Raw genomic sequence first — 19,087 nt, forward strand, 5'->3', positions numbered from 1 at the left:
TTAATGTGGTGGATGCTATCAGAGTGGGTCAAATGTAAATTTGGGGGGACATCAGTCAAACTCAAATTAAACTGCAAGTGTCATGTCAACTAAGAGAAGGGCCTAATTTGACTGGATTGACACCAATATTTTTTTCTCCCTTGCTCAGTTTTTCATTTTCAGCACCTTTAGCAGGTACGGAAATTTGGAAATTCTTATACTCTGCATTTTTTACCAGAAATAGCCACTTTATGATCTGTGGGCTCTTAATCTGGTTTTATTAGATGGTAAGGACAAGTGAGAAGACAAGCTTTTACCCTTCTCTTTTGTTCTTAAAGGTCTAATCTAATGAAACCAGTCAGGGTAGTTAATAATATGTAAATAAGGAATAAAAGCTTTAAAAGATAGCCATTCAGATTTTTATCCTTTTTTGTTTTCCTAATATTATTAATGGCTAGATATACATTTTTCAGTGAGTGGATGTAAGAAATTTTGAAGATTTGACCATGTAGAAAAGAAGGAATAATAGTGTTTGTACCCAGTTAGCCAAAGTTGTTGAGGAAATCAAGAGGGTTTGCAGGTGTAATAGCTACACTCCCTCCCTATGTCCAGCCTCAGATTTCCTTTTTCTCTGCAACCCTAACTCATGTGTAACCGACGTCTCAGTGAATAATCAGAGCGCGCCAGGAGCGCTGCACTGGCCGTGGGGTCCTGCCTGAGCTCGATACAGCAGCAGCAGGTCCCCGAGGGTCGGCCTGGTGGGGCCCGAGTCTAAAAATGACCCTTAGTCCAGATGATGAGGTAGGAAATTCCCTTTAAATGGAAAAGAAGTAACAGATTAGGTGAAAATGCTTTTAGCATATTAATGCAATAGCAGAGTTAGTATTGAGATGAAGTACACAGCACGTAGATCGGAAAAAAAAAGAAAAAGAAAAAAGCATGAGACACAAACAGGAAACCCACCAAAGAAGTGCAGCAACCTCACTCACCTTTAGATAAGCACAAAATAAAACAAATTCAGAATGGCAGAATTTAAATATTTGATAATATATAGTGTTGATCAAGGTGGAGAAAAATTAATTGTCTTCTGGCAAAAGTGCAAATTGATTCAGCTGCTTTAAAAAGTATTTTTCATATAGGAAATATGTATTTCTGAGGGCTGAACTAATGCTTTGTTTCTTTTTATCTGCCCTGAAAGAGCTCTTGTACTTATGCGCATGTACACTCACTGCAGCATCATGTATAATCATGAGCATTGAAAATGAACTAAGTGCCCCTGGGACAGGGGGCTGAGTGGACTGTGATGCATAAAGAACACATGGTGCACTCAGTGGTGGGCATGAAGAATGAGCTAGAACTCAGTTTTGGCAGAAAAGAGTCTCCATGCCAGACAGAATGAGAAAAAATGAATTATTAATGTCTTAGGTTGTGTCACCATATATTTACAAAGAGAGAAAGAACGCATGAGGTAATGCTATATATCTTCTACAATATTAGCTTTCAAACTCTTTTGGAAATGACCCACAGTAAGAAACACATTTTATGTCTTACAAGCAGTGGGCTCCGCTCCCCGCAATGCACTCTGAAATTGTTCTATCTGCTCTACTCCATTTCATCGCAGTTTTCAAAATGCTGATCCTGACCCAGTAAACTGACTGCAGGACTCAACCACAGTTTCCAAAATACTGTTGTGCAGTTACACACTTATGTGTGAGCATAGATAGAAAAGTGAGTGGAGGGCAACAGACTGGGAGGATGTTGGATATTGCTTCCGGGAGCAGGCCGATGGGTGGGGTTCCCGGGGGGCCTCCAGCCTGTTTTGTCATACTGAGGTTCTGAGTATGCTTGTTTTCTTGGTTTACAAAGGGCATGTGTAATTAAACATTTTTAAGTTTATAATTTTAGAAAGTAATCCATCAAAACTATTTTTTAAAGAAAGAAATTTACTGGTGTTGAGAAAGAGTGGTCCACGGCTCTCAAAAAGAACAATTTTAAGTAACTTTGCATAACTGAGTACTTGAGAAGACAAATATTCTAGCCAGCGATCTCTGTTTTTGTATCTAGGCTCACAGATGAGCACATTTTCGGGGCAAGGTAGAGTCACACCCATGTGATATCCCACTCGAGAGTCATCACAAATCTAAGAATGCTCTGCCAGGCTGTGAGATTTAACTCATTCCCTTGAACCTGCAGGTCCACATATCAAAACCATAAAGTAGCCTTTGTAAACATGATCAAAATCCAAGCTGCTTAGTTTCTGAAAATGGAAAGTTAATGTTCCTGTTGCAGCGTGAACTCGCCCACATTACATGGTCTCTAGTTCTTGGTGTGGGTCTGGACAGTGAGTTCCACTTTAAGAATTCTTTCTGCAGGAAGCCACCGCTGCAGACAATCTGACATCTGTACACTCGGCCATCTCTGCAGGCTATGGCTCCAGTCTCTGTTTTCTAGTTCGTAGCTGTCTTAATTCCTTCCAATTTACCTTCCCGTTTTTACCCTAAGGCTATTTATTAAACCTCATATTAATGGTCAAGTAATTGATAATTAGAAGGAGTTAGACACTATCCCTAGGAAAGATAGGTCATTTACATTTCAAACATTGAAACTAAGTATGAAATGCAGATGAACTAGAAATGAATTATTTCTTATGTAAATTTTATAATTAACTCAATGAAGATACCCATAAAGAAAATGTAATTTGCCTGACCAGGCGGTGGTGCAGTAGATAGAGCGTCGGACTGGGATGCGGAAGGATCCAGGTTCAAGACCCCAAGTTCGGCAGCTTTAGCGCGGGCTCATCTGGTTTGAGCAAAAAAGCTCACCGGCTTGGACCCAAGGTCACTGGCTCCAGCAAGGGGGTTACTCGGTCTGCTGAAGGCCCACAGTCAAGGCACATATGAGAAAGCAATCAATGAACAACTAAGAAATCGCAACACGCAACGAGAAACTAATGATTGATGCTTCTCAGCTCTCTCCGTTCCTTTCTCTCTGTCCCGGTCTATCTCTGCCTCTGTAGAAAAAAACACACACACACACAAAAAAAAAACAAAAAAAAGGAGAAAATGTAATTTGATACCAGCATAGCCTGAAACTGGATTGGTCTGACTCTATGATGACAATTTGGGATAAATTATACATGTCTTACTGCGACCTGGTCAGAAATCCAGGTGAAATTGTAATTTGTAATAATTAAGGATTTGAAAGATACTTAATTTGAACCAAATTTTGTTACTTAGAATTTCTTGTTTTGAGGGACCTTTTTCCTTTGTAAGATTCTGTATTCAGTGTTTGCATTCAGTAGTTTTAATTAAATTAATTTGAAATATGTTAAATAAGTTTAAAAATTAAAAGCATGATATTCTCTTTACTGCACTTAGCTAGAGCCCAGCTTTTCAATGGCCACAGTACCTACGTGTAATTGCATGCAAAAATTCCAAGACATAACCAGACGTTCACATGTTATAAGAAGTAACATCATTACAGTAGAAGTCTGAGAAATAAAAGGAATAAACTCTGTATCCCATATTATACTGAAGTGTTACAGGGTCTGCATATATTGTCGCAGTGGTACAATGGGGGTCATTGCATTTTTAGAATGTAACCCCATTTTCTACTAATAATCACCTTTAACAGAGAAAACTAGGGTCTTGATTAACTAATAATTTATCATCCACAGAATTTGCAGGGATTGCTGTACCCAGAAGAAAGTCTGTAAGATCAGTGATCCTATTCAGCAGATCTTAATCCAGCTGCACAAAATTATCTACGTCATGCAGGTCAGTGTTTTAGCTTCTTCTAAACTTTTCCTTTCTTTTCTTTTGTTTTTTTCCCTTTCCTTTCCTTTCTTTTCATCTTAAATATAAATTTGCTGCTAATATTGCTTAAGAACTTTGTGGAACTTTCCGTTGGGTGAATACTTGTTCTTATCCCCTCCAAGTACAAACATTTGGGAACACTATGGCTTAGCAGCAAATCTAAGGAGATAGCAGGTTTAAGAAAGAAAATACATCAGATCTTCTCTATGTGTGCAAACCTGGTCTTTCAGTGTTAGTGCTCAACCAAACCCAATTCAACAGGAATGGGCAGTTTGTGTCGGGATTGGGGTGGGGACCGAGATGGGCTTTTGAAATAGCTTGACTCCAGGAAGAGGTAGGTAGTGCTCACCCACAAACCCTAGGGATGCTGGGTTAGAACTGGGACCTCTCAGAGAAATGAAAACTAAAAGCACACAAAAAATAAGATTGTTAAAACTTCCTAATTCTATACCAGAGTAACTCTTAGGCACTAGAAAAGCAATCCCTTTTCAAAAATGGCTGTTAATTATTCACAGAACTTTGTCTGACTTGATTGTTGATTTACCAAAGGTATGGATTGTTAATAGGAAAATTTTGTAGGTACAGAACTGTAGATGTTGGGACGAGAAAGTAACTATTATTTTGAAGTTGAAGATTGCATGTCCTATGTAGCATATTCATATATTTGACACATAATTATTAGGTGCCTACAATGTGCCATCCACTGTTCTAGGGACTTGAGACCTATCAGCGAGCGAAACGTATGAACAGACCCTCATGCAACGACTCAGAGAGCCAGTCTGGGGATTCTGTCAGTTGCCACTTGTAGCAATTTCAATTATGTACGTGGATGCAGCAGTCATTTGGCCATTCAAGGCGCTCGCTTTAGTTGACTCTTCATCAATATGATAACTGGATTGTGATGCCACTGCATGCCATGACATCCTCTGTCCAAGTGGCAAAAACTCAGTACTGGGCTCAGTTCCAAGGGCAGAATCAATTCACTTCCAAATCTCACCTGTGTGAGTCATACTCCTGGGACACTCATGGAGCCAAATCTGTATCAGAGAGGGTCCAGTCAGGGAGGGAAGTCACTCCTTAGTGTACTCAGCCAGAGCATCCTGCTGTGTAGGAAACCTTACCCTTTGTGACAGCATGGATGGACCTGCAGAATATGAAGCCAAGTGAAATAAGCCAGAGAAAGACAAATACCATGATTCCACTTACATGTGGAATCTAATAAAATAATCTAACAAAGAAAATAGGAACAGACTCATAGATACAGTACACAGACTGATGGGTGTCAGGGAGAGGGAGACAGGTGGGCCGGGTGAAAACGTGAAGGTATTAAGCAAAAAAGAAAAAGAAAATCCCTAGACAGACACAATAGTACAGCGATCACCAAAGGGAAAGCGGGTGGGAGCGGGTAGAAGAGGGTAAAGGGCAGATGAATGACGACAGAAGGAGACTGAGTCTGAGTGGTGAACACACAGTGCAACATAGAGGTGATGCTCATAGAATTGTACACTTGATACCTAAGTAACTTTAGTAACCTGTATCACCTCAATAAATTCAGGGAAAATTGAAAGAAAAAAAAAACCAGTGCATGAAATCCATAGGAGTTAGTACAACCATATCTCATAATTTATTACAAAATTCTACTTCCTGATTAGCAACCCCTTCCTCTCCTTGTCTGACGTACACTACTGACCACACCGAACCGAAAAATTATGTAAAAGTCATGGCATGGAAATTGAACAAAGAATATTGCCAACATTAAGAAGAGTTATATCCACTGGCTTCATCAGGAGAAATTTCCTAATGCAGGAATCTCTTCTCTAAGAAGATAAAAGTTGCAAATAACTTTCTTATTCACTTCAGGAACTACCTGAAAGACCCATCAATTCTTGAATAAAAAGGGCCGAATGACAATTTTAACCCGAAGATCCATTGTACAGTTTGTCAAAAAATTCTTCCCTTGCCCTGTTTCCCAGACTTAAACCATGATCTCAGCATTCTTACCTAATTATAATCACACCCTGCCCACTCAATGAAAGAATGTCTTTATACCACAGTTCAGAATCTGAATAAATATCTCTTCTTCCCTGCCACATCTTTTTTTTTTTTTTTTTTCATTTTCCTGAAGCTGGAAACAGGGAGAGACAGTCAGACAGACTCCTGCATGTGCCCGACCGGGATCCACCCGGCACGCCCACCAGGGGCGACGCTCTGCCCACCAGGGGGCGATGCTCTGCCCATCCTGGGCATCGCCATGTTGCGACCAGAGCCACTCTAGCGCCTGAGGCAGAGGCCACAGAGCCATCCCCAGCGCCCGGGCCATCTTTGCTCCAATGGAGCCTTCCTGCCACATCTTAGAACCGACTAAGACTCTGTCCAGGTAGTTCCTCTCCTGACAGTATAGGCAACAACGTCAGTTTGCTAATCAGATTGTTTGCTGTTGTTAGAGAAATATAAGGTGAGCACAGTCCCCATGGCTGTATTCCATGTGATAACAGGTTGAGCCTAAATCCTAGGAACATTATCTAAGACTACTTCTAAACCATACACTGACTCCATGACCACAGGAATAATCGGGGGAGGGGGAAGAATGAGGGGGTTAGTTACCAATCCAGAGACTTAAATGTGTAGTAAGACAAGGAAAAAGTAATGAAAATGGGTCTGTTTAATCTCTGAAGTAAGCCATTTCCTTGTAAGCGAGAGGAAAAAATAAGCAGAGAAGAAAGTGAATAATCAAGGCACCTGTAAAAATGGGTATTAAACCCTTTCCTATCAATTTCTGTCACAGTCATCGTTCTGACACACTCTCCACAAAGGGTAACCAGGCACTGTATGTCCAGAAATTTCAAGAAATAAAAAAGATTGGGTTAGAGTTAAAACCAAACAAGGAGGCAAACAGAAACCATCTGTTCAAGCACCTGTTCTCATTCTCAAGTACCTGGTAGTTGCAAGTCTTGGCAACAGGGGTGGGAAATTGACAAGCCCCATTGCACCACCACGTTAGTGTCCGTGCCCATAGCTGCACATGCGCATTACCGACCACGCCCATTGCGAGCGCAGGTTCTTTGTGGGCGCATGCATATTGCTAGGCACCCCCATTGTGGCACATGTCCGCTTCAGCCCATGGCCATGGCTGTGCATGAGCATTGCTATGTGCTTGCTGTCCGCGTTCTGGGAGGAGAATTGGGTGAAAGGAAGCAGTATTCCTTACACCTTGATTTCTTCTCGCTAGTTGAGACCCAGCTGGTAGGTCCACAGAGCAGCTCTCCGGGTGCTTTAACTGTGATCAGTGTGAGGAGAGGGCCACTGAACGTCACAGTGTTGTGAGGCTGCAGAATTTGTGACCTCCCAGGAGGAAGGTCCTCCAGGTTGTTGGAATCCGTGGGAGTCCGAAAGACCAGAGTAACAGGCTTTATTGAAAGGAAGAAAGGAACCCTGCTGGGCACTTCTCCAGGGGAGAAGAGTGCTGGTTACAGACTAGGGGCGAGTTATATAGTGTTTGGGAGAGCCTGAGGGGATATTGAGGCAAAAGTCCTAGTATGTCCTGAATGCTTCTCCTTGGAGGGCTTTGAGCATGTGGGTGTTGAATCAAAAGTCCTGGTGTGTCCGGAGCCCCTCCTTGGGGCTGCTTGTTAGCTTTTTGGAATTCCTCTGTCTCAGGGGCGATAGTCCAGTAAGGGTGAGGTCTGACAGATAAGCGGAACATGAAGAGGGCAGTTTGGAATACACATATCTATCAGAGGTTATCGCCTTTCTTCTCTCAGAGGTAAGTACTGCCAGGGCCCTTGAAGTCATGTAGTGACCTGGACAGGGGAGGATGGAGAGTCGAGGACGGGAGGGGTATATAAAGCGTCTTAGGGGAACTCTTGGGGGTGTTATTTCAGGAATCTGGGTCCTGGGGACACCAGGAACCGCCCAGAGAACACAGAATCCAGAGTCTTCTTTGAGGTCCTGGGCAGGGGCCATGGCGGGCAGTAGAGGAAGGGGCTAGAAACAGGAATGGGGTGGGAATGTAGCTGCGTCCCAGAGATTTCTAGTACACCAAGCAGAGTGCCCGGGAGAAGAGGACACATTTACCTCCGAGTGCCACATCAGCACAGGAAGCACGTACAGCCTTGAGCCTTTCTTTCTCTGTGTCTTCCAAGTGAACACATAAAAGGGGAATGCACTAATCAACGGAGTGTGACAGAAGCAATAGTCACTCAAGTTTCCAGTTTATAGAATCATTTTCCTAAATGTCTTAATAAAAGGGAATCCAGTTGTGAAAGCAAACGTCTTTTGTCTTATGCTGGAGACGACACTGCCAACTTGTCCGTGACATAAATGGCTTTGCAAGGCCATGTACTTGGTGCAACTGGAAAGCTTGTGAGCACTTGCACTTTCCCTAGGAATTATTTTTAAAGTACTTTCAAATTAAAAGTTAACTTTAAGTTTAAAAGATAATGATTTTCACCTCTCTACTCTGTTCCAATGATCTATATGTCTGATTTTATGCCAGGACCATGCTGTTTTGATTACTATGACCCTGTTGTGTACTTTGATATATGTCAGTGTGATTTCTCCAACTTTGTTCTTATTTCTGAAAATTACTGTGTCTATTCGGGGCCTTTTGAGATTCCATATAAACTTTTGAAATATTTATTTTATTTCTGTGAAATATGCCATTGGTATCTTGTTAAGAATTGTGTTGAATGTATAGGTTACTTTGATTAGTATGGACATTTTAATGATATTATTTCTATCCATGTACACAATTTTACTTATATGTGGAATCTAATAAACAAATAGAAACAGACTCATAAATATACTAAACAGACTGACAGCCATTACAGGGAAGGGGGTTGTTTGGCTGAGTCAAAAAGATGAAGGGATTAAAGAGAAAAAAGATTAAGACTTATAGACACAGACAACAGCATGGTGATTACCAGACGGAAACTGGGGTCAGGGGGAGGTAGCAGAGGCTTAAGGGAGGATAAATGGTGAGAGATGGAGACTGATTTCAGTTAGTATAACAGTTTTTTATGTGCAGATGTATTTGTACATTGATATTCTGTCCAGCAACATTGCTATAAATGATAATTATTCCAAAAGGTTATTTTTAGATCTTTTGTAAGTTTCATGTGTAAAATCCAATCATGTTTTAATGCTAACAGGTGTTTTCTGTTATAAACACTGTGCCTTTTCTTTCTTTTTTTTCATTTTACAACCATGGACACATCCACCCAAAACAGTGTTTATAAAATCTAGATTAGTGTATCAAAGTTGTCTTGTTCCTGATAGGAAATGGGAAATTTTAAACATTTCACCTTGTTCACTGTAAAGAAAGTTTCATTGCAATCCAAGTTTGGTAAGAATATTAATCTTGAATTTATATTGTGTTCCATCAAAAACTGGTGCCTTTGTTGAGATGATCATAGGACTTTCCTTCCATTAATCTGTTAATGTGCTGAATGACAGGTAAGTTCCTAGGTTTAATCAAACCTCATATTGCTTGGAGGAGGATGCTGGTCATAATATATTATCCTTCTGGATAATCTCCATTTTAATAGTTAACTTAAGGTGTTTATGAATGAACTCAAAATGTGAGAAAGACTTTCAAAAACGTCCTGTGCCATAATGAAACTTAGTATATACTTAAAGGGTACCTTCTACTCTTAAGGGTTCATATGCGATGACGAGACCACGGTTTGATGACTGTACTGTACTTCCTCTGTCCCCCATTGTCCAGAGTGGAGCTGAGGGACTGCCCTGACTGACACCCACTGCTCTAGGCCCATCAGCCCCGCCCCCTCTCCAAAAGGGGGAGAGAGCAAGGACGACGCCCTTCAGAGAGGCAGACACACTGCTTGATAAGCGACCCCAGCCAGGCTGCCAAAGTAGGAAGAAAGGGCCATTTGAAAAGGAAGGCGTTTCTGTCCACAGGATATAAGTTTTCAGGGCTGCGGCTGGGAAGGAGCCGCTTAGCCAAGATGGCGGCGGAGTCCGCCCGCGCAGACTCAGAACGCAGCCTCCGACTGAGGAAGACGGCGCGCTGCGCTTTTTTCAAGCAGGACGGGCGGGGGAAGAGGCGGCCTGGCGCTCACACGGGGCACCACTGCCCCCTGCCGTCCGCAGAAACCGAATGGACACGGACCGGACGGAACCCGGTTGTTCTCCGCCGCCATTCCGCGCCAGATCCGAGTCTCCGTGGCTGAAGGACTCTTCCTGGTGACCATGTCTATCAGGGACGGTCACAGAACCAGCCCCAGAGTCCCCGCAAGGCCGCTCCCACAGCCGCGCCCCCGGGCTCCCGGCAACATGGCGGCGGAGATCGGGTGCGGGGCTGGCACGGGCGGGCTAGACCCGCTGCTGCGCTCTCAGGGGCGCATTTGGGGCAGGCCCCGCTGGAGCCCACAAACCTCACCAGCCCCGGTTGTTTCAGTCCGGGATCCCGCGGCCCCCACTGAGCTGAGGGACAGGACGGACCATTGATGGCCACGTCCGGAGGCCCGACTGCCCCGGGAGCTCCACCCAGGGCTCCTGTACCAATGCCCTCTTCACCGCGGCTCTGCCCCTGGGACGCGGTCTCCTCTGCTCTTGGCTCTTTGGAGCAATCAAGGGGTGACCGGGCGACTTCAAGGCCCTTGAGCCTCATGGGGTCATCCGGGAGCCTAGACGTCCTCAGGAGCATTCTGCATTTTTGCCCATCCTGCATTCCCACCCGCCCTGGTCCCTGCCGCCCGTGGTCCTGTCTGGACAATGGGGAACCCCCAGCCCCTGTGTGACAGGCCTTCGGGGCACTCCCTCGCTCCTGGCCTCTTGGGTTCTCCTGCAGCCCGTGCCCTCAAAGCCTCCCCTTAGCTGGCCTGCAAGGTCTAGGCCTCAGGTGTGGTCCCCACAGGCTGCCTTACTTTCCAGCCCAACAGTCTGCCCGCCTGTCCTTACCAGGCTTCTTTAGAACTATAAACTCCCCCTTTAACCCAGTTGCTTGATCCTTTCTGACCCTCACCCCAGACCAGACTGTCCTCTCTGCCCCAGTACTAGACACATCCCCACCTGGATCTCAGCTCTGCAGCATCCATGACAACACATCTAAGCTTTACCTAGTATGGTCTCAATCCAGAATCAGGAGCCCACCGATTCTCTCTCCCCTCTTCCTACCCAAACCACTCCCCCACTCACTAGCCGCCCTCTCCCGTCCCAGCGACCTGCCCTACTCATTTCTCCAGACCAGGGGAGCAGGGAGGGAGGGTATTCACTCTTCCCAAATGCATCTGGACCTGTTTTTGCCCTGCCTGCCTCTGCCGCCCAGGGGCATCCCTGTGCTGATGGAGCCAGCCCTCCCCTGGGCTCAGGTCCCCGTGCCTTCCACCTACCTACCCGGTGCTCACAGACTGACTTGGCTCCTGCACGTGTCCGTGGTCTCCTCCAACACCAGATGCTCTGTGTACACGGGACCATCTCGTAACAACTGCGGGAGACCAGACCCCCTTCCCACCCGTCATTCTGCAGCAACGGGCCCATTAAGGATGATTTTCATAGTGAAAATCTTTCAACTTCTCCCGACACCATGTTTGCTCCTCAATCCCTTCGATGAGGCTTCTGTGCCTATGGCTCCTCTGCGACTGGCCTACCCAAGGCCGCCATCACATCCGCGTCCTCTGATCCCACAGTCTCTTGTCTACACTCATGTTAGAGGACTGTTCTGGCGACCCTGGCTCATGGACCCACTTTAGCTAGAGCTTGGGAAGAAGGGAGGCTTATGTGCCAACATACTCTCCTGTTGTCCTCGTGGTACACATTCCCAGCATGGGATGCGAGGCGTGGAGTGAACAGGACAGACAAGGGATAAACTCCCCCTGCAGAAGGTCCTCTCATCCAGGTGGGAGGGGGGAGGGCAAAGGAACGACAGCAGCAGGGGGGGCGGAGGTCCTGCCCTGCGGAGGAGGGAGGTGAGTCCCCCGGAAGTGAAGGGGTAACAGCTCATTCATCCTCAGGACACATAGCAGGACGCTCTGCACAGGGATTCGGAAGCCTCTCTGGGCACTGGGACTACTGGACCTCAGGTACCGAGCTATGCGAAGGTCATCTGAGCCCGGCTGTGCTGGAAGGGGGACCCGGGGGCTGCACTCCTCCCAGGGGGCTGGGGGGGGCGAGATGGAGAAAGCGGCTGCCCAAGGGCAGGGGGTTGAGGAGGGAAGCCGCAGCAGGCAAGGGCCAGAGGACCCGCATCCGAGGCTGTGGAGAGGGCAGTCGTGCCCCGGCGTGCACGGGCGGATGTCGCACGGGGTCACGGGTCGGCACAGTTACCTGAGAGGGAGGCGGTCAGGGGACACCGGGTACCGACCAAGAGGGGAGTCAGAAATGCAAGGTAGGCCTGCCCCACCCATGGGGGCTTCCCCACTTGGACCCGGGAGACTCGGGCCATCATGTCCATAGGAACCAGCTAGTGAGGCACAGAGGGGTGTCACAGGTCCCCTCCCCCGATGAGGAAGGAAGTGGGGACATGGAGCAGAGATCTGAGCGGGGCGTGTGCGCTGAGACTCACTCACTGAGCATCTGTGCTCACCCCCCACCCCGTGTGGGCCTCGGCCCAGGGCTACGGAAGTGAAGCCACCTCGAACTCGGGGCTGCATCCCTCCCCTTACATTCCGTCCTGCTCAGCGGGCGGCCCTTGTGAGGACGGTCAGCTCAGCCAGGCCCAGGGAATGAACCAGAGTGGGTGCCGGGGCCCCTGAGGAGCGACAGGGAGTCGGCCATGTCTGCACAGCGTCCCCCAGAACTCCTGCCGCGCCCACCTTCCAATCTGTCTCTGACAGGGGACCTCGGGGTCCTGGCCTCCTCCCTTGAACCCGGGACAACATCTAAGCGTCCCATCAACGGACCCCTGACACGGGTCACTGTAAGAGGAGACCCCGGTGAGACTCACGGAGTGGAGCAGCTGAGGAGGGTTGTCACTGGGCCGTGCAGGGACTCCTCACGGCCGTCCGAGCCTCCACAGGCGATGGCAGGCTCCTTCTCCTTGAACAGGAACAGAACAGGCCTTCACTTCCAGGCCCGAGTCCCGGAGCTGGGCTTCAGGAAATGTCTCCAGAGCCAGGAGACGAAGCCTGCGGGAACATGCAGAGTCAATAGTTTTACAAGGAGAAGTCAGTGTTTTCCTCCTTTATTTGATGGTGAATCCTGACAGTGTCCTTCTAGGGCGCCAAGAGGCCCGGCGGGTGAGAGTCACAGTCCTTGCTGACAGCCCCAGAGCATCTCGCCATCTCTCCTGTCAAGCCCGCTGTGTCCTCAGAGAAGCTCATCTTCAAGGGGACCCTGCCCTTGTCTCCCACACATCCCTGCACCGACACAGGCGCTGCCTCGTGTCCGGGGAAGAGCTGAGACCAAACCCTCCTAGTGACTGACGCTCAGACAGGGCAGGTGTCAGGTCTCCACCTCTGGGAAACGCGGTGCCCCTGGCATTCCCAGTGTTTTCCGTAGAGGACACCCTCGGAATGATGCAAAACCACCGACCTGTCAGACACTGTGTCCCTGTAACAGGCCTACTTTACACAGAGCTACGGGACTCAGGAAACACATATAGATCCGCTCTGCCTCCAGGGGTTCTTGCCTCTCAGAACAGCATACCCACAGCCCTACTCCCTGCGCAGGAAGGAGACAGAAGTGCCTGACGCCCTAGAGTCTCTCCAACCCAAACCAGGGTCGAGGCCCAAAAAGGCCGCCTGGACCCTTGTGCCTCCCGGGGGCCCATCTGTAGGACGGGTGGGCTTGGTTCTTCCGTTTCCACAGTCACGCTCCACCCCGTGTCCCCTTGCCTCATCTTCTGCCGCCTGGCATCTGACTCTACCCTCCCTAACTCCCCCAAACAGGGGCAGGGTGAGGAGCTTTGGAAAGACAGGCGTTCCTCCGCAGAGGCCTGCAGTTCTCATAGCTCCTGGCTGGGGCCCAGTGCGGATGGCGGAGCTCTCTCCTGCTTCTCCCTGCAGCTTCTTGCTCCTACACCCGAGAGAATGTGCCCCCGGCGATGTCACGGTGGCCGGACATGTGTGGCCCTCGGGGAAATATCGGAAGACCTCCGTCAGGGTTTACTCTCACCTTCAGAGGACCCACAAGCCATTGGCGGTGACCTGAGGCTAGGTGCCTGTCCCAGCTCTGCAGCCTGTGACTCTCCAATCGTGAGGGAGTTCTTTCCTATTGCTCTGTGCCCTGGCCCCGCTCTTCCTCGTCCGCAGGGCCCCACAGCGCAGCCTCCTCACCACCAGACACGCTTGGTTTAGGGACAACCTCATCAACAGGCTGTAAGTCAACCGGGGCTTTAAATCCATCTGAGCCCGGCACACAGACAAGACAAAGCCCTCCTGGCTCCTCAGTGCTTCCCGGGCCTCTGTGGTCTGGAAACAAGAAAGGCCTTTGCAGAAGACGTTTTGTCTGCACCTCTGGCCCACTCAAAAATCCATGTACGTGCGCAGCTCCTGACACCACCCCGCACCCCAGCCCCCTGCATCCAAGGTCCTCATCACAGGACTGCTGTCGGCTCCCAGCGCACCACTCATCCTGCCCCTTAGCCTCCTTTGCTTGAACGGCCGATCCTTCCCCTCTTCTGAGTTCACTCTCAGTCTCCTTCTCCCCTGACACCACCGATTGGGGATTTGACTTGGAAGAGGTGGTGTCTCTCACCCCACAGCTCCCTGGGTCACTGAGGTAAGAGTGCGGGCAGGATGGAGGGTGGGTCTTCCCGCAGACAGGGCGCTGCTTCAGACCGCTGCTCCTCCCTCCTGCACCGAAAGCGTCTCCTCTGAGGTCCCTGCCGGCTCCCAACACTCTGTCATCCTTTCAACACCCGCAGGATCCCTAGGCATTTCTGGTACGTGCATCCTGGGCCGTTCTCTCTCTTGCTTTGGGGACGATAAATCACATACTGAAGAACAAACCGCCCTCTTCTTCTAACACCTGTATCTTAATTCCTTAGGAGCCCAGCGTCCTGACCGTGTAGGGCTCCAGCAGCAACCCCATCGGGTTAGCTCTCCCTCCTCCTCAGTGAGGGGTCAGGACAGAGGAGTGATGGTGAATGGAGGAACAGAGTCCCTGAGCCTGTGGAAGACATGGGACCCTGACACAGGCGGGGACCGATGGGGTGCAGGGGCATGCGTGCCTGATGGCATGTGAGGGTGTGGGATGTGGACGAGGGCGTGACTGCTGAGCACAGTCAGAAGCTGGCGTGCGCAGGGACAGCAGAGAACGTCAGGGCAAAATCGGGTGGATTGGGCTTGTGCACCTCGGAGAAGCCACACCTCACGGGCTCTGTGTTCCCCAGTGGAACGGAAGATGGTTGCAAGCGTGTAAGGTAGAGGTGGAGGTTAGGACGGAGAGGACGGTGGGATGCGATGCTCTCTCCTGGTCACGGGTTTAGGACAACTGAAACTCAGTCAGGTTAGACATTTCTGACGTCAAGGCTCTGGCGCACACATACTGGCAGGTCTGTGTCCCATGCAGGGGCGTAGTGGGGGAGTGTGACAGGGGCAGAAAGGACAGAGAGGCAGGTGTGAAAAAGCCCCACCTTTTGTGCTGGATGTGGAGGCTCAGGTATTTAAAGCGTACTCCTGATGCGCCAAGGCTGGGGGTGCGATCGCAGGATCAAGGCCCATACAGGAACCGGCCAAAGAACGACTCAATGAGTGGAGCAAAGAAATGGATGTCTCTCATCCTCTGTGTGTGTGTCTCATTCTGTCTCTCAAAAAGTCAACTGAAGCCTGACCTGTGGTGGCGCAGTGGATAAAGCGTCGACCTGGAAATGCTGAGGTCACCGGTTCGAAACCCTGGGCTTGCCTGGTCAAGGCACATATGGGAGTTGATGCTTCCAGCTCCTCCCCCCTGTCTCTCTCTCTTCTCTCGCCCCCCCTCCTCTCTAAAAAATGAATAAATAAAATAAAATAAATTAAAAAAAAAAAGTCAACCGATCCATTAAAAGTTAAGGAACAGGAAAGAAGGGGAGTTCCTAGTCCTGAGTAGGCTCCGTAAGGAGAAGGAGGGGCCTGCTGGAAAGCGAGGAAAGCTGTGGGGTCCACCCTGGAGACCCCCAGAGGTTGAAGGCTGTTGAATCCGACAGATTAGAAGGATGGGCCTGGTTCAGCCCAGCACAGGTTGAGGGGTCTACCGAGGGCAGTGCTAGAACAACATCGTGAAGGGGAGGAAGGTGCAGGTGGCTTCCTGAGGTTCAAGACCATGACCTTGTGCAAGGTGATGCCTGGTTGACTCGGAGGAGAATGACCCTGAGGTCAGAGCGACCCCTGGGTGACGTGGTCAACCTCCTGGGCCCTAATGTCCCCTGAATGAGGACCGAGACTCACCTGTGCAGGTGCAGTGGCTAAAGCAACAACCTGGAACACTGAGGTCGCGGGTTTGAAACGCTTGGCTTTCCCAGTCAAGACACATACGGAAGTGGATGTTTCCTGCTCCTCTCCCCCGCCTCTCAAAATGAATAAAATCTAAAAAACAACAAACAAACAAACAAAAAAAACGAAAAAGAATGAGGCCTGAGAGGAAGTAGGCGTTTGTGCCAAGGCACCAGACTGTTCACGGGCTAGGGAGGGCCTAGGGTGACCGAGAAATTGATAAAGAGCCCCATGCGCCTGCTTGCTGGGGCCGGGGAGGTTGGTCCATAGGACGTGGACATCACTGGTTCTGTCAGCTGACAGTTTAGAAAGGGTCCCTGCAACCACTATCAGCTGAGGTGGGCTGGCGGTCAGGCACCGCCCTAAATTCCGACCCAGGTCCAAGTCTAGAAGCCTCCCAGGGGGTAGGGTCCTGGACCAGGGACCCGGGGCTTCCAAGGATGTTGCTATGGTTCCGAGGGCGGGAAGAGGTGCTGGTAGTCTTTGTATGGCAGCGGTCCCCTTGGGCTGGTCCCTGCCTTTTTTGGGCATCTGGTGTTGGTGTGCCCAGAAATCGTCCATCTCTGTTTTTTTGGTTCTTTTTTTGTTTTGTTTTAGCAACCCAAAGGAATACAGACATTTTTCTTTTTTTTTTTTTTAGTAGAGACAATGGAGCGGAGTTTCTCTGGTCAGCAGGGGGCAGTGTGGACCCATGAACTCTTCCCAGCCCCGCCTTTTGTGCTTGAAAAAAGTGCATGGAGACATTTCCAGGAGAACTGGCCAATTGTTTCAGTAAAGGAGCTGGCTTGCTCTACTCCCCCCCCCCCCCCCCCCAGGGCTGAATTGCACCATTCAGTGCAGCAGACCTGACAGTGTGGAAATCTCCAGGGCCTAGTTCCCTAACTTCTTGGATTTCTGGTTTTTCTGATTCCTGCATGGCCTTTCCTTGGCCTGTATTGGTATGTGTCCCGGTGACCCTAGTCATTGGAACCTCAGTGTGGACCACACCACGTGGAGGACTGGTAAAAAGAGAGTTCAGCAATGCAAACCACAGTTGGATCACCCACCGATGACCACTGATCATTCGTGATAAATGTCTTTAGAGGACCTCCCTACACCCACGGAAGGTGCATTGCATTCACAATCACATTCGTTATGCATTGTGACTTTGGAGGCTTTTAATAAACTCGGGTGTTAAGCAAGAGCTTAGCTACTGTAAAGATCATTTGGAAGAGCTTGAATCATTGGTATTCGTTTCTCTTCCCAACACCATATGGAGTCTTCCAGACTCAAATGCTAGATTCCATAGCTGCTATAGGAAGCAACTACAACCCCTCAAAGGGAAGTACCACATGTACCACACCTTCACCTTGCTAAGAACGGAGCTGTATTTGCGCTCTGTCTATGCTTAACCTTGTATCTGTAACAGGTGATGCCCACCGGTTCCCTCGGGCCTCCGGCATCCTTCCATTGTAGTCCCCGAGGCCAGGGCCCGGGGCTGCCCTGCTCCTGTCCAGTGGGCCGGGTATGGAGAAAACCCAGGGACACCGGTCCTTCATTCACTCCATCATTTTGGCCCTCCGGGTGTAAAGGAAATTCTTCTGAGTGTAGCCACTTGTGAAGAGAGAAAAAACACAAAAGAAAACTAATCACCTATGACCCCAACCACTTTCCACACGTTCAGCAGTCACCGTGGTTTGTGCAGGCTCGTGACAGTTCTGTGTCTGAAGCAGAGTTGTGAGGATTGTATGGTTGACATTAGGAAATGTATTTATTTTCTTGAAACTCAACCTGGCCCAGGCAGAGCCAAATGGATCTCGCCCTGCCCCTACATGGTTTTGGAGATACCAAACTAGGGGTAGGACAGCCTTTGTCAATAGATCCATGCCTGCCTAGCACGGAATCCTACCAGCCAACACATCCCCACATTCCTCTCATCCGGAAGTCAGCCAGGGCCTGCGCGGTGGTGTCCCGAGCTACCGAGAATTGAATTTGATGATTTGCTGAGAGGTGCAATGTCTGTCCCATTGTTTTAAATTTTTTTCTGTACTATTGGTTAGATCCATGATTTTCCCCTCCATTAAACACCTATGTATTTCCTCTAAATGCTCCTTATGTAAACCAAATCGAGGAGAATTCGTACAAGGAGCTTCAGTTAATTACAAAAGGTGTACTTGCGAAAAATAAGGTAAAAGGAGAAATGAAAATTGTGTACAAGACAAAGAAAAGAAAAACGAAAGGGTGCTAGACAGAAGTGACATTAACTCGCAAACTCCGTGTGTCTCTAGTTTGCTGTCTGTCCCTCTCACTCCCACAGGAATACGGCTAATCAGGGCACCCGATGCCATCAGCCCTGCAGCACTGGACCGTCCCAACAGATCGTCCACGCTGGGACCCAGGACAGAAGACCGAAGCCCTGAGCGCCCCTTCGGAGTCCAAGACTCACCCCCGGGCCTTCCTTCTGGACTCGGTTCCTAAGCCTTGCACACCCTTGGGCTCCCCTCTCTGAAAAGAATCCACTGTTGATGAAAGGGTTCATCTTGACCAGCAGTTTGTCTTGTCCACGAGTTTATCTGGTCTAAGGTGCAGGGACACACTGGGAAACACGTGCAGGGAACCCCGCGTGCCTTGCTTCCAGCCTTGTCTCCTTAAAAGGAAAGTTTTCTATTCTTTCATTTTACTTCCCAGCTGACTTGTGTGTGTGTGTGAGACGTCCTGTGAACATCAAGAGGTAACGGACAGTGAGGCCCACAGTAACCGTTCTCAAGGACGTCTTCTGACCGCTGCTGGGGCGGGTTAGCTCCAAGGACCCAAGCAGGAGACAGGAATAGCTGGAACCAATTCGCTATGTTCCGGTGACACATCTGTGAGAGGTCAAAGAAAAGGCAACCTGACCGACCGCAGTCCTGGACCTGTCTTCTCCGTTCCCAGTTCGGGGCTCCT

At 48.9% G+C, this 19,087-nt stretch overlaps 1 long non-coding RNA gene across 3 annotated transcripts in view; it reads right to left on the reverse strand.

Annotated features, from left to right (window-relative positions):
• LOC136317149 (uncharacterized) overlaps positions 1–19,087 on the reverse strand; it is a 221,203-nt gene that overhangs the window by 129,346 nt on the left and 72,770 nt on the right. For 2 of the 3 annotated variants that reach the window (XR_010727843.1, XR_010727842.1), the window contains exons 7-9: positions 17,585–17,758; positions 16,121–16,258; positions 12,700–12,880 (exon numbers count right to left, since the gene is read on the reverse strand). The exons of the other annotated variant lie outside the window; for it this stretch is intronic. This is a non-coding gene — a long non-coding RNA (uncharacterized lncRNA). The remainder of the gene's footprint in view (positions 1–12,699; positions 12,881–16,120; positions 16,259–17,584; positions 17,759–19,087) is intronic. 3 annotated transcript variants of the gene reach the window in all.

The sequence above is a fragment of the Saccopteryx bilineata genome, chromosome X, assembly GCF_036850765.1.
Source record: "Saccopteryx bilineata isolate mSacBil1 chromosome X, mSacBil1_pri_phased_curated, whole genome shotgun sequence".
In the NCBI taxonomy this organism is placed as follows: domain Eukaryota; kingdom Metazoa; phylum Chordata; class Mammalia; order Chiroptera; family Emballonuridae; genus Saccopteryx; species Saccopteryx bilineata.